This window comes from Agelaius tricolor, unplaced genomic scaffold, assembly GCF_023055355.1.
Source record: "Agelaius tricolor isolate 1412-34295 unplaced genomic scaffold, bAgeTri1.0.p SCAF_11, whole genome shotgun sequence".
Taxonomy (NCBI): domain Eukaryota; kingdom Metazoa; phylum Chordata; class Aves; order Passeriformes; family Icteridae; genus Agelaius; species Agelaius tricolor.
The window spans coordinates 6,660,106-6,674,600 of NW_027269271.1; positions in this window are offsets into that span (position 1 = coordinate 6,660,106).

The window sequence follows — 14,495 nt, forward strand, 5'->3', positions numbered from 1 at the left end:
AGAACAATTCACTTCAGATATTTGTCTTGAGATAAAAATGAACTCTGTGCCATAAAACCCAAACATTTACAGACAGTTTTCTCTCTCTCTCTGCAGTTCCTCCAGTAAATCATTTGCTGGCCCAGCACACCCAGTCCGAGGTGGTGCTGACATTGCTGTACAGGCTCTTCAGAATTCCTTTGACCTTAACTATGAAAACAGCTGAAATCTCAATTGACTCTTTCCTCTTGCTCCTGTTACAAGGGCAATAGAGGAAAGGTGTGACATTAATCCCACACACACCTCCATGGATTTCTCCACTGGGAACACCCAGCACAGCTGTACAATGTTTTACATGGAAGGCACCACAGAGCTGATAGTGTTTCTGATATTGTCCCTTCCATGGGCAGGGACACCTTCCACTAGCCCAGGTTTCTCCAAGCCCCATCCAACCCAGCCTTGGACACTTCCAGGGATCAAGGGACAGTCACAGCTTCTCTGGGTGCCCCATGCCAGGGCCTCCCCACCCTCATACTCAGCTTCTTCTTCACACACAAAGATTCACGTGCATGTCCTGGTGAAACTTCCCTGGATGGATTTATTTTATTCAGGACACCCTGGAGTTCAGCTGCCCTCCATGAATCAGTGCTGACAATGAGAGATGGTGATGTGATGCATTGAGCACATTCCTCTCTGGACCGACAGCTGATGACGGTGAAATTTTGACTCCCCCCCTGCATTCCATGGCCTGGGATTTCTCAGAGGAGGCTGAGGGGGTTAGGTGGTGAGACCAGGGGGTTTCAGTGGGCACTCAGCCACAATATTACACATCCACATCCTATAGCCTCTGGTACATCCTGACCAGATGCTGGTTTACAAGCAAATTCCTATTGCTCATGTCATAGGCTTCAGTCTCCTGACTTATAAACAACATGGGACAGCTGCAGGGATCACACACAGCCCAGGAGCTTCAAAAGGCCACTCCTGTTAATATCTAAATCTCAAGGTGGGCAGGGCTCCAAGTATTCCTGAATGAGTTGGTGTCAGATGAAAGATTGCCAGAAGAGACAACGCCATCACACTGGAGGGTTCTATTCCAAGCTAAATGAGACTCTTGACCATGGATGTCCTTCTGCCTTTCCATCTTTATATTAAACTCTTTGGCCAAAAGATCTGGTGAGCTCATCCAACCTGGAAATACCAGATCCATAGAAAGATAAGAAAAAAAATATAACTACATATGAAAACGAAAGCCCTGCAGACCTTTATCTTCTGCTGGATAGTGATCATCTTATGTGGAAAAGAACTTGAGGTTTAAATATTCACAGTGATTAGCCAGGCAATCATTACTGACAAAATGATAAGGACCAAGCAATAGTTGTGAGCATTTCCCTAGATGCTTTATGATGCAGTTGGTAAAGGAAGAAATAGTGCCAAGACTGATTCCTATGTGCATTTCCACAACCTCTTCATGAGCTGAGTTAAAAGGGCCTCTGTTAGATATTGACAGGTCCATTTATAATAATCTGCCAAAGATTCTTTGTTCAGAAATTACCTTCAGATCATCCTCTTTTCTCAGAGCCAGCCTTTAAACATTCATCTAAATAACCATATTTTGATATATTCTGCAGCTGCACATTTCTGAGCAGAGAAACATGCCACTCCCAGCATTCCCACTGCTCAGGAAATAAAACTTGTGAGAGATGTTCACAAACATTGATTCTCACATCTAAAATCTAACTGCCACAGATTTCCACAGCCAGTGAAAATAAAGTAACTGCTTATGAGTTCTTTTACAGAAGTTTTTAGAACGGCAAGATTTTGAGGCACAGTTTTGATTAGGCTGCAAAGAAAAGATCCAAACTCTTGGAGGCTTATGGAAAAAGGAAAGAGCCTTCAGCACAGACATGTTAACACATAAATCAGGCAAGAATGGGAGCCAACACAAGTATGATTTAAGAAATGCATTAGTTTAAGTAACAGAGAAAGTAAAAGCTCCAGGAAACAGAGAAAACAATCTCTTTCTGCCAGATTATAGAGCTGTTGTGCACGGTGCCATTAACACTGTGCCAAGACAAGGTAGGAATCCTCCCCCTCAGGTAGTGACTGGCAGTTCCACAAAGCAACTCTTTGAAAAGGCAGATGAGGCAACAGAAATGCCCAAGGACAGCAGAAAAGGCAAAGGGTCTATTTATAGCCCATTCCTATACTTTTGAGTTTGGGAATCTGACATGCCAGCAAGCCAAAGGAAGCAATTAGCCCATTATTGCAGTGGTACCTGAGGAAAGGCAAATACTTGAAAGAAAGCTAAAGAAATAGGAATATCCACGGAAAGGATGGGTAAAGAAAGATTCAAGAGCCTTGTGAAGGGTAAAAGCTACAAGAAGGGACCACAGAACATAAATGTAGGAAACATTTCAAGATGAAGTTTGTAACATAAAACCTCAGAATCTGTCCTTGTCCCTTAAAAAGCAGAGTTAGCACATCATCCCACTGAGATTTTTACTAAATCACATGCATGAAAAATAAATTTGAATCTCAAACACCCAAAGCAAAGAGTTCACAAAAGACCTAAAATCTCAAAAATTCTTTACAAACTTTATTTAGGATCACACACGGATAAGACACAGTCTGTTTGGATAACTCCCTGCACTAAAAAGGCAACTCTTGATTGGAAAAGTAATTTTCAATTAATTAAACTTCTGTAATTTTTCATTTCCTCCAAGGAAGCAGAAGCAACTCAAGAAGGTCTAAATGTGTGTGGAACATAAAACATATACAGATCACACACACACACACAAGATTTATGTTGTTTCTATGTGTAGGACAACATAAACCAGCATATGCATCTGAGCCCCAGATTCTTTAGCAAAAACTCAGACAGAAAAAGCCCTGAACTTTAGCTCCCAGGGAACGTGTGCCATTACTCCAGCTCAGAAGACAAAATTACAAGTTTACTTCTCTACTGAAAACACTGGGCTGGAAGTTCCTGGGAGCAGTAACCATGGAGCCCAAGCTATCCCATTTTTTACTGTCACTTCCCAGAGTTCAACAACGCTACACTGCAGTCCTTTTTTTTTTTGTTGTTTTCAATAAGAGCTGGACAGTGCAGGAGCTGCCAAGAAGCCTCTTTGCTGTCCATAATGACCCTGGGCCTCGCGGCATTGTTAAACTCTTCCATGACGCAAGGGACTGGACCTGATGACCAACAGAGGGCTCCTTCCAAAGCCCTCTCTGTGATTATGTGCTGATTAAATACCTGCGTGTACTGCTGCCTTATTTCCCCATTTTGCTCCAAATTCATCAGGCTTGGCCCTGCATCACTTTGTGACGTGCAGTGTTATATCAGGACCTATGAATAACTATCCCTCTCCCCTGTGTGTCTGCCCCAGGAAGTCCTGCTTTTTTTTTTTTTTTTGTCCATCCCCTGGTTATTATAATAATTTTCTCCCTGTGTTGTAACCACAGACCTCCCACCAGACCCTGCACACAGAGAACCAGCACAAGCAGCCTGACATTCCCGTGGTGGATTCTCCAAAGAGCTGCTGAAAAGATGCCCTTGATAAACTGCACAAAACCCATATTAGCACAAGTAGTTAGAACTCCACTGCTGCCCATGGCTTTCAACTTTAAATAAACTTTGGAGGAGCAGCTGGACATTGGAGAGAAATCTGAGAAGGAGCTTAAGGAGAACAGCAAGGCCTGCACTCCTCTGCTGTTAAGAGATGGTTTGTTTGGGTTTGCTTCAAAACAGACAAATAGGAGAGAGATCCAAAAGGCCCTGCTGGGCTCTCAGTGACAGAGCCTGCCAGAGCTCCAGGAGCATTTGAATGCTCTCAGGGATGCACAGGGTGGGACTGTTGGGGTGTCTATTCATGGCCAGGGGTTGTACTCCGTGATCCCTGTATGTCCCTTCCCACTCAGGATATTCTCTGATTCCATGACTGCGCAGAGGTGACTTAACACACACAGAGTGGCTCTCCATCACATCCCCCATGTGTACTCTGATCCTTGGAATCATCATCCAAAGCAGGGGGGCTGGGTGGCCTGGCTCTAGGAAACAGCAGGCTCAGCTCCAAACTCTTTGTACCAGGAACAGTGACATCCTGGATGCAGGCATCCACCTACTGCAGGGTGCAGCTGCCTGTCATCCTGACAGAGCTCTGTGTGACAAATTAATGTCTGCAGGAGATTACCTGAACCCTGTTAGGGGAAAACTTCCCATTTGCTTTTAGGACCTTCACTGAACCATGTGTGGAGCTCTGGTTAATCCTGGGAAGGAGAACAAACACATGAAAGCTGTCCCCACTTGACTATCAAAGCTTTCGAATAATGGGGTGACTGATGGGCCAGTTTACTCTGTTCAGTTTGGAACCTGATGCTTTTCTCTATGAAAATCCTTTCATTTTGTTACACACATTCACAACAGATTTCTGCAATGCATCCTTCACACCTCACCCATGGCAGCGAGGTGCCACATTGCTGACACATCCTGGGTGACACTGTCTGCATGATGCCAAATGGAGACTGTGAAGTTCAGCAATGCCCAGGATTTGGGGACACTGGTAGGGTGGCAAATGGGACATCCCTGGCCATGAGTGCTGGCACACAGAAAGACAATGGTGTCCCAGACTGCATTCCCAGAGTGTGGGCAGCAGGAAAGGGGGGATTCTGCCCCTCTGTCCCACTCAGGTGAGACTCCACCTGCAGAGCTGCCCCAGCCCTGGGGCCCAGCACAGGAGGACATGGATCTGTTACAGCTGATCCAGAGGGACCACAAAAATTGTCAGAGGGCTCAAGTTCCTCCACCATAAAGAACAACTGAGAGAATTGGGGTTGTTCAACCTGGAGAGGAAAATACTCTGGAGAGATCTTACTACAGCCTTTCAGTGCCAAAAGGGGCGTTAAAAGAAAGGTGGAGAGAGGTTTTTACTATGGTCTGTAGTGACAGGATAAGGAGTAATGGATTTAGAATGAAAGGAGAAATTTAGGTTAGATTTTAGGAGGAAATTCTTCAATATGAAGGTGGGGAGGCCCTGGGACAGAGAAGCTGTGGCTGTCCCTGGATCCCTGGAAATGTCCAGAGCCAGGTTGGATGGGCTTGGTGCAACCTGGGCTGGTGGAAGGTGTCACTGCCCATGCCAGGGGTGGCACTGGATGAGTTTTAAGGTCTCTTCCAACATGAAGAACGCTATGATCATATTGAGGAGTGGCAAAATGAAGGTCATACATCACTGCTGTGGAAACACATACATGGCAAACCCCTAGGAGAAGACAAAGGGAGAATTGCTTCATCTCACTCCAAGCTGCCATTAATGTTAGTAAGCAGAGGCTATCAGCAGTAGTGAAAGAGGCACAAAAGCCCCATTACGTGGCAACAAATCAGTTTAGAAACTGCATCATCTAACAGCTCCCAGCCTCACCCTTCACCCATTGTTCTGGTGAATGAATTTGCTGCCTAAACACACCAAGCCAGCAGAAACTGAGATGTAAGGAGAATATTTCAGTGCCTTAGGTAACAGTGCTCCCCTCTAGCTTCAGATTCCAAAGAAAATCTGAAAGAGAGTGATCTTCATTTGCCTAGATGTAAATTGAGAAAGCCATACATCATGCTGCCCTATGCACTTATTTTAAAATATTTTTTTTTTAATTTTAAAAAGTAGGATTGGGAAGTTAATTTAATAAAAAGTTAGGGGGAGCACACCTGGGTGTAAACAGGATTTCAACACTTAAAATCCCTCAGCCACTGCCAAGACGCTTTAGGAGGAGACAACACCTTTAAGGAGGGAAAATGAGTATTACAAATGATGCATAACTGCTTCTAGCTGAAGATTTCCACAAATACATTTCCAAAAGCAGTGGATACACCACACTTTCCATAATCATTTCATTGATAACCTACCCTCCATAGAAACTTCCCAATGAATGGAGTCCCAAGAACTATTCAATTAAATCAACTGGTTTGATGTTTGTAGAATAATGGTCAGTCTTCAAAGAGGGATTAGGCCAATTTAATTACAGGAACACACAAAACTACTAATTAAAATACTATTAATTCTCACCTCACTTTCTGTGTGAAAGCACACAGAAATTAATTTAAAATAACATATTTAAATGTGTTTAGGAGCATTACCTGTGGTTTGTGTAAAGAATATTTGGGGAGACAATTCCTCAGAAAACACAACCTGCTTGTTGAGTGACAGCTCTTTTACTTCCCTCACTCAAAACCACTCCACAGACTTTATTTCCCCAAATATCTTCCATAATCTCTGGCAGACAGTTGGTGTAATTGCTCTCATGCTGTTCCTACCCCTGACAAATCACAGGGGGTGGGTATCAGGATAAAGAGGGAGCACTTCATTCCACAAGCACATCACTGAAACCATTTCATGTGCTCAGCCAGCAAATGACTGCATAAAATATATGTAAGATGATAACTACAGACACGGTTATCACTCTGAATTATCCTCTATTCCTCTTTAAGATATGCAAATATTTTACGAAATGTCAAGTTCTTGGGAGTTTTTTTAAATACCATGTTTGATCTTCTAAAATCTGTTAAAGGTAACAAAGCCTAATGCTGTTCCAATATACACACCAGCACCTTCCTGCTCAGGGACGTCTTTAGAAGCTCAGAAGAAATGAATGTAAAGTTTTTATCGCAGGGAAGGGGGGGAAGCACCTCTGAAGCAAAGAGGACAGAGACGGTGGAGCTCCAGCACACACCTCTGCTTTCCCAGGCAAACACCGACCTCTATGGGCAACACGGAACGGTGCAAAAGAAAAGACTGAAAAAAGGCCAAATGTTCGAGGAAAAAAAAGGAAAAAAATCTTGGTGAACCTGTCTGGAAAACAAAGTCATTATACTGAAGGATATGGATAGGGATCGCTCCTCTGGATGCAAAGATGGGCTCCAGAAGCAGTCACACCCCTCCCCAAAACGCTTCCAGCAGTTTTGCCTTGACCCTTGCTGGAACAGATTTTGGTGGCAAACACTCAGCTCAAGGTACAGAGCACTCCTAAAACCAAGGGAATGACTCCTAAAGGAGCCTTCCAGTGCCTGAGCCCCTCTGGCTCCTGATCTGGCTCACCTCAGGCATTCCTGAGCCCACAGGGAACGCAGACGTCTCTGCTGCACACCAACATTTGAGCCCAGCCTTGCCAAGGCATCACTTGGGACACACAGGCTGGGCAGCCAGGATGAAGGAGCAGAAGTCCCATGCCAGAGGATGGCCAGTTGGGAATATGGCTTCTCCTCATCCCTCTTCAAAGGCAGGAGGTCACTGCCAGCAGGAGCAGAGCCATCATCCCTGGTGATGGAGACAGGGCTGTGGTGTTGTGAGGTCCCCAGGATGAGGTGAGAGATGAGAATTTGACTCCATGTTCTCAGAAGGCTGATTTATTATTTTATACTATATTTTTATTATATTATATTATATTAAAAGAATGCTATACTAAAACTAAAGAAAGATAATATACTATACTATACTATATGAAGAGAATATGCTATACTATACTAAAGAAAGAGAAAGAATACATCAGAAGGCTAAACAAGAATGATAATGAAAGCTCAGGACTGGCTCCTCAGTCCGATGCAGCTGATGGTGATTGGCCATTAATTAAAAACAATTCACATGGAACCAACCAAAGATGCACCTGTTGGTAAATGATCTCCAGACCACATTCCAAAGCAATCAGATAATTATTGTTTTCATTCTTTTCTGAGGCCTCTCAGCTTCCCAGGAGAAGAAATCCTGGCAAAGGGATCTTTCAGAAAATATAATGGTGACACTGGGCCACAGCAGGAGCAAAACCAACACACCAATTATGGCACAAACTGCAAAAATACAGCAGGGCAGGGGGAAGGTGTCAGTCTCTCCCTGACAGCAGGAGCTGCTCTGTCCTCTTCAGTGGAAAAGCAACTAAATTGGCCACAATTTTAAGCCTTGTTTTGCCTCAGACCTGCAACAGGGCAGGATGCTGCAGCTCCATGACAAATTGGGTATGGGAAACACATTGCACCTCTTCCTGCTCTGCATTTTAATCTTCCTTAACTTAATGACAAGGATGCAGACAAATGGAGTTTTCCTAATTGGTTTAGGATCAGTTTCTGTGTCAAGATTTAATCCATCTTTTTGCAACAAAGGGGCTTTTTGAGCCAGTGATGAACAACTGTAATTTTGTAGATATTCCTGCAAGTGCAAATTCTTCATCATTAAATATAAAACTATCACAAAATAACACCAGCAATCAATTTTTTGGACAGATATTTTGTCTGAAATTGTGGCATGTACAGTGCAGTCACTAGCACTGAAAATGTAATCTAAATTAAAAACATTAAGGGCATTAAGGGTTTTAAACCTAAAGCTGTAGAAGAGATATCTCATCAGAAGCAAGCAAGAAAGAAAAATATATAATAATAATAATTTTTTAAAAAAGAGAAAAACAGGAAAATCCTAAAAATTTGATTAAGTTTACCAGCTGGAGAAGACTAAATTGTTTCAAAATGTCATTTTTAGGTCTGACAAAGCTTTTTTGAAGACACTAGTCTAAAAGGTTTCCTCCACAGGCACACTGAAAGTTTTTAATGTTTTTTTAATGTTTCTGTGACTTGCAGCAGGGAGAACTTAGAGGGTGGTGGAGTTAAATCATATCCAGGCCTTGCACCAAAACAAGAGAACATCTCACAGCCTGAAGTTGCAAAAATGGACAAAACAGAAAAAAGAAAAAGGTTCAACATTTAGAAACCATGATATTCAATAGCCTGCTCAAATAAAAAGCAGTTTCCAACGGAATCCCTACTTGAATCTTCAAAGAACTGGAAGTTGCCAAGTTTATATTTAGGAATTCCCTGTCTGGCCCCTCTCCCCTGTCTGTGTCTTCCTGTGGGGCCCTGGAAATCTCCATCAGCTGCTTCAGTCCTGAACTGAATTCTGCCTACACAACTCTATGATTTTATATGTTTTATGTGTTTTCACAGGGAATGAAATTTCTTGGTTTGCCCTTTGGAAGTGTGCTAAGTGAGCTTCTCAATTTAATGGGATCTTCCATTAAAAATTAACTATCTCATAAAAGACATTTAGATAGTCCATAAGGCAGTGAAAGGAATGAAGAACCTGGAATCTCTGGCAGCCCATGCATGTCAGGTAGGAAATAACTCTTAGCAAAGAGAGACACTGAAGTCTCAGAGTGGATTGGGTTGGAAGGGACCTTAAAGCTCATCTTGTTCCAACTCCCTGCCTTGGACAGGGACACCTTCCACTAGGCCAAACAGGGAACAAAACCAGGCAAACAAGCAAAGAACACCTGTACATAAAATTCTACATAAATGCTGGAAGTTGGGGGGAAAACATCACTGAACTGGAATGTCTCATTTTAGAATAATCTGTTGCCATTTTAGCTTTCTTGGAACTGTGGGGCTTTTTTCCAAGCTGGGGCTCCAGTCCAAGCAGGGCCAGCTTGACCGTGCTGCCCAGGAATCACCAGCTGGGTTTGACAAACTCCAAGGACAGAGGCTGGTAACAACCCTGATAACACCCAATTGTGAAAATATCCCCTAAGCTGATCCTCCCCCACTGGGAGAAGGAGGGGCTTTCCTTGTCCCAGCCTTTCTGACATCAGGAAGATGAGGCTTAATGAAGGCTGGTCTTTAACAAGTACTCAGACCTCTGGAGAGCTTTCAGTGTTATCAGCAGAGAAGCTTGGATAACCTAAGCCACCAGCCAGACACAATTCCAAAAGCTCTGGATACCCTGCAACTCTTGCTCAATATTCAAATGGAGCAATAACCCTCAAGATTGCACCTGTGAAGGACATTGTCTGTATAAGTTTTTTAACTGGCTCAAGTTTGCTGATTTTGGTTAGACAAGGAGTGATAGGACATGGGGAATGTTTTTAGACTAAAAGATGAGAGATTTCATGTTAGGAAGGAATTGTTCCCTGTGAGGGTGGGCAGGCCCTGGCACAGGGTGCTCAGAGAAGCTGTGGCTGTCCCCAATCCCTGGAAGTGTCCAAGGTTGGGGCTTGGAGCAACCTGGGCTAGTGGAAGATGTCCCTGCCCATGGATGGGCTGTAAGGTCCCTTCCAACTCAAACCATTCTGGGATTCTGTCATATTCTTAATTGCAGAGCATCCAACTACATGTCACAGCCATGGACATGGGTATTTCAATGCAAGCCTTCAATTTAAAACTGCTTAGAATTTAATGTTGCTTAATGCCACATGAGCCATTTGTAGTCTTCCATAGAACAAAATTCTCTCTCACCCTTTTTTCATTTGTGCCCTGTCAGTGCTTAATGAGTAACCGGGTGATTTATTTAAATATTAGCACAATTTCTGTAAATACTTTTATCCTTTTTATAAACTGGAGTCTCAGAGAAAATGAAAAGGCCATTATGATTGTAAGAGCAGCTTTCCTGCAGCCAGTAATGGGTTCTTACACCATTACTATAACCCATCAGTACATTTCCAGCATTTTTAATACACCTGACTCTGCAATAGCAAGGTGCCATCTGTGATGGCTCTTGGAGCACAGTTGTTTTTCTCCCTGCCCAATTATATTTATGCACCAAATCCTTTAAACCTCTCTCCAGTCTGCAGCTTCATTGGCTCAAACTAATGAAGAGAATTTTCTAATTCCCTCCTAATAATCCTATTACCTGTCCAAAGCTATTTCTGCAAGGGTCATCATTGCAGAGGGATGTAAATCTGGGGTCAGGTCTCACTGTGGTCAGTTGTAATCCAGCTCCTCTCCTGGAAACTCCAAGGACATTGGTCAGCACCTGGGAACAGCGGAGCTGAGTGACTGAGCCTCTCAGGTACCATGATTTCTGTGATTAAACCTTGCCTCTCAAGTTTGATTTCACTAGGGGAAAAATACAGTGTTTTGAAGATGTATTAGTGGTGTATGAAACGTTCTAATAAAGAAATGTAGGTGATGGGGTCTCTCAGAAGAGCCTCACATTTGGCAGCTTGGGTGAAATGGGGCTGGTGGCAGAACAAGTGCTGCCAGGTTCCCAGCTGTGAGTTTGGCAGGCTGCTTTCATTAAGCTGAGGACAAGGAGCTGCCAGAGCTATCATTATTTGTGCTTTAAATGAATGCATGGGCAGTGAGTGGTGCTTCACTCGAGCTGGGGTCATCTGGGAGAAATAGAAATATATTAGAAATCAGATCCTGGACCTGCTGACAGTGTGTGCCCAGACTATTGGAAGTAACACCTGTATCTAATTTAACAAGGCATTTATATTCCGTGTGTGGAATGCTGTCTGTCTTTATTTGATTTTGGCATTGATTTGATTCAAAAATGGGATTTCTACTCTTTTGTAACCTACCTTTGAATACTAACCTGTATATAAGGATCTGCAAGAGAATATAAAGATACCACTCCTTCATCCTCTGCTGGGATGGAGTTGTGTGCTCTGGGGAAGGGTGAATGAAGGACTCAAATCTCTGGGAGAATCTCCTGAAAATGTTCATGTCTGGGCCCATTTAGGAGCTTCCAAGGAACTCTAAATGCTAACTTTAGAATTAATCCTTTTTATCCAGGTATCTAATCTCAGCTTGGTTTTGCAAGAATCGCTTTCTTGCAAAAGAATGTTTTGGTGAGCACAGATATTGGTGTGAACAATAACCCAAATGTACCCTAGACAAGACAATTCCCTCTGTAGTTGCTGTGACAGAACTAGTTTTAGGCAGGTGACAGGTATGTAACTGAAGGCATAAAGAATGCATTACATAAAAAGATGGAGAAAAACCCCATTTTTTGGCCCTGAGAGATTGCTTTGGAAAGCTGAGATCCCCAGAAGATGAGCATGTTTTTCATAGGACAGGTCTAAGAGGTCAAGAAACCTTGGGGCAAAATTACACCTTGGATTCTTGCTTCCACCCCCTTACACAAGCAGTATCATATGCACAATCAATGGCTTTACATGTTTCCTGCAAGTATTTGGCATCTTTTTGACAGGAGGGAATAATTTCAACCTAACCAATACTTCTGCAGCTGATTTGTACCAGATTGCTAGAATTACATGGAAGTGCTTCATCCTGTTTCAGAGTGGGATTTTAAGCTTATCTTTTTAATAAATATAAAAGTCTAATCCTAGCAATTATAATTGCACAGTTAAAAGATGGGGAAACGCATTAGGGCATGACAGATAATCACCAAAATAATACAGCTTGAGAGCAAATAACAGAGTTAAAGATGATTACTATACACCAGGATGTTCAACTGCTGGTTTCCAGTGATAAGGGGAATTTCTCTCAAGCAGCAGTGGGTCTCAAAGCCACCACAGGATCCCCATATTCCTCATTTACAAAGTTCAAAAACCCTACAAGTATTTCACACCTTCAAAGTACTCATGGTCATACCCTCAGCTCCACTGCAAAGGTTTTTCCTGGGTGAATCACAGCACCAAAGGGCATTTCCTGCCCCTTTCCAGCCCCCCAAAGCAAAAACCAGAGCCTGACCAATGCAATCAGTGGAGAAATAATTCTCCATAAATATTGCACTGGATTCCAGGATTAGGCAGCTCAGTGGGGTAACTACCTGCAGCTCTGGGAGGTTGTGACTCTCACTTAGCACCAGCTCTGCAACTTCAGAATAATCTTAAATGTACAACTGCAGGAACTTAGGAAAAATCCACATCACCCTTAGCTTCCCATCCTATCTTTCAGACCCATTGTGTTCTTTCACATGTCTGATATGACACCAGATTAACCCCATAATGCACCTCTAGACAGAAAACCCTCCAGAGACTGTACTGCCCACTTAGGCATTGGTGAGCAAGGAGAGGAAAGAAAATCAGCTTGCCCCCGAGATTTGGTGTGTGTAAGGTGGCCAAAGGACATGGGGAACTCAGCTGAAGGCTCTGGTAACCAGCTTTCAGCACTATCCCATCTTAAATTCTATAAGAGGCTCACTCTTGGGCACATGGCCAGCCACAGTGAGACTGAATTACACCCTTCATTCTGAGCTGCTTGAAGGAGCACAGTGTTCAGCCTCAGTCCAAATACAGAGAATTGTCTCCTGGATTTAAGTGCTATGAACCAATGTATTATTGTGTTGGGCAGAATGCATCCCACAGCTCCTTCCTTTAATGCTCAGTGCCTACAGAATTCCAGACAAAGCTGTAGAGCATCTCCACAGTCCAGAGAAATTCCTATTTTGCTGCTTACTGGAATGAGGATATCAAAGGGCTGTGAGTAGAAGAAAACAAAGTGAAAGTGAGAAATGAGGTCTGCCCTGACACCAGGTATGAGCAGAGTTGGCCAAAATTATGGGATTTGCACTTCCTGACAAAAACAAAACAACCCCACCCCTTCCAACTTCAAGTGAAAGGCTTGGTGAATTCATGTCACCTCATGTAATAATAATTTTTTTATGCTAAAATGAAACATTTCAATTTTGTATTGGCATTTTTGTTACAGACACACATGGAAAATGAAGGCAACAACATGCAGAGAAAAAATGATGAGCCTGACAAATAGCTCCATATATTTGTCTGCCAAGGAACTCCTTTTTGATGACCCAGAACCCCTTCCCATCTATCAGCCAGAGATCAGACAAATAAGAAAAAATCAGGAAATTGCAGTGAGCATATAGTTTTTCTTGCTGCATTCTGTCAGAGGAAGGTATGGCAGGAGCAGTGATTCCTGCAGACTGAGCTGATCTTCCACAAAAGCAATCTTTTTGTTTTGAAAACATTAGAGGAATGCATTCAAATGTCATCTGGAAACGACATTTGTTTCTATTTGCATATCCTTGCCATTTTAGCAGTATAAATCATGCAGGATGTGACATAATTAAAACATTCTTGAATTATTCCTTTTGTGCAATACTTTACAGAGCTGCTTTAAACGGAATTAAAGACTTTACTGTAATTTGAGATGAAAACACGTTATAATAAAGGATTTGCATTCTGGCACAAAGTACCAAATAAAACAACCAGGGTGCTGATTCCTGTCCTTCTGAACTGCTGGGATCCCATGAAAACAGCTACCTCCAGCAGAAGCCAAGGATAGCCATTCATTCCCATTCCTCTTGGGAGTAGGGACACTGTCCAGGCTTAAAGCAGTGGCAGCACAGCAATCCCATAAGCAAGGCCTTAAAGCAAATGGAGGGTGTTTTAAAGGAAATTATGGTGTAAATCCTTGGGCCTCCCCTCTCTGCAAGCACACAATGATGAACCACCTTCCCTGGCAACTCTAAGTTAACCCCAGGCCCATGGTCGCTGTTGGGCACCAGTTAAGAGGTGGGTCCTGTGCACACTCAGTGTCACATACACCCAGCCTTGGGGAGGCCTCAATTCTGTCCTCAGATCCCAGGCAGCAGCACCTGCCAGCTGCTCACCTTTGCCCCCTTCCACACTGGATGTGCCCTGGTTTATTTATTGTGACACTCCACATTTGGTCACAGACAAGAGGCACATTTGGAAATACGGCCTAGCTAAAAGTAGCTAGGCTAAGCCTTAAGCCAAACAGGATGAAGTAAGTGCTCAGGAAGGGTTAGGAGAAGTCA